At 44.8% G+C, this 1,253-nt stretch overlaps 1 pseudogene; it reads right to left on the bottom strand.

The window, feature by feature from the left end:
• Positions 1-605: 605 nt before the first annotated feature.
• Positions 606-1,050, bottom strand: LOC111649649 (Iroquois homeobox protein 5a pseudogene; annotated as a pseudogene).
• Positions 1,051-1,253: the final 203 nt, after the last annotated feature.

Genomic DNA, 1,253 nt, shown 5'->3' on the forward strand with positions numbered 1-1,253 from the left:
TAATAATAATAATAATAATAATAATAATAATATGGTGTCGGGACAGGAGGAGCGCTGCCCGTCAGCTCTGTGGTTTAAACAACAGACTTGAAGAAAAGACAAATGATCTGATCAGTTTGTGAAACGTAGGAAAGTGAGAGTGACGGTGTCTCAGTGATGATCAATACATCTGATCAGTGGGGCTTCAGTCTATAGTTTCAGCTGATGAACAAGTGATTGGTTTATTAATTAATCAGTATTAATAATTGATCAGTTGTTTTGTCTCAGATTCATTTTCCTGCTGAGGAAGGAAATGGAAAATATTTCCTCTGACAAAAACGTCACTGATCGATCACTTATCTAAATTATTGATCGACTGATCGATTAGTTTTATGGTTGTATTCTGTTGCTTTGTGTTTAATGTTGAATCTGTGTGTGTCTGATTTAAACTGGATGAATGGACTGATGGTTGCAGCTGGACAGAGATGAACAGATGTTTACAGGTGTGGACAGAGATGAACAGATGTTTTCAGGTGTGGACAGAGATGAACAGATGTTTACAGGTGTGGACAGAGATGAACAGATGTTTTCAGGTGTGGACAGAGATGAACAGATGTTTTCAGGTGTTCACGGAGCTGCAGCTCAGTCTCCCTCCTCTCACTCACCGGCCTCGCTCTTCGTCTCGACCTCGTCGTTGCTCGTCTTCATTGGCTCCTCGTCCTCGTCGTTGCGCTCCAGGTCGATGTTGTCTTCGTCCTCCTCGTCCTCGCTGCGGTTCCTGGGCGTCCAGGTCATCTTGTTCTCCTTCTTCAGCCGCCGGCGGGCGTTGGCGAACCAGGTGGACACCTGAGTCAGGGTCATCTTGGTGATGATGGCCAGCATGATCTTCTCCCCCTTGGTGGGGTACGGGTTCTTGCGGTGCTCGTTGAGCCAGGCTTTCAGCGTGGCCGTGGCGTCCCGCGTGGCGTTCTTCCTGTAGGCGGGGTCTCCGTACGGGTAGGGCCCCAGGCCCCCAAACGGGTGGAAGTCCAAGGAGCTGGAGATGCCTGAGGACGGGTCGTAGCCTGGACTCTGGAACAGGAAACAACAATTATTAATTATGATTAAATTATTATTATTATTCAATTATTATTATTTATTATCAACATAAAAACAAAGTGATTTTATAAAAATTTGAAGGTCGGTTTTTATTTTTGACTTTCTGAGTTTTTCTCAAAAATGTATTTTCTGACTGCAAGACGTGTGTGTGTGTGTGTGTGTGTGTGTGTGTGTGT

The sequence above is a fragment of the Seriola lalandi genome, unplaced genomic scaffold (genome assembly GCF_002814215.2).
Source record: "Seriola lalandi dorsalis isolate HSWRI2012SDOR001 ecotype SW California unplaced genomic scaffold, Sedor1 jcf7180002051559, whole genome shotgun sequence".
NCBI lineage: Eukaryota > Metazoa > Chordata > Actinopteri > Carangiformes > Carangidae > Seriola > Seriola lalandi.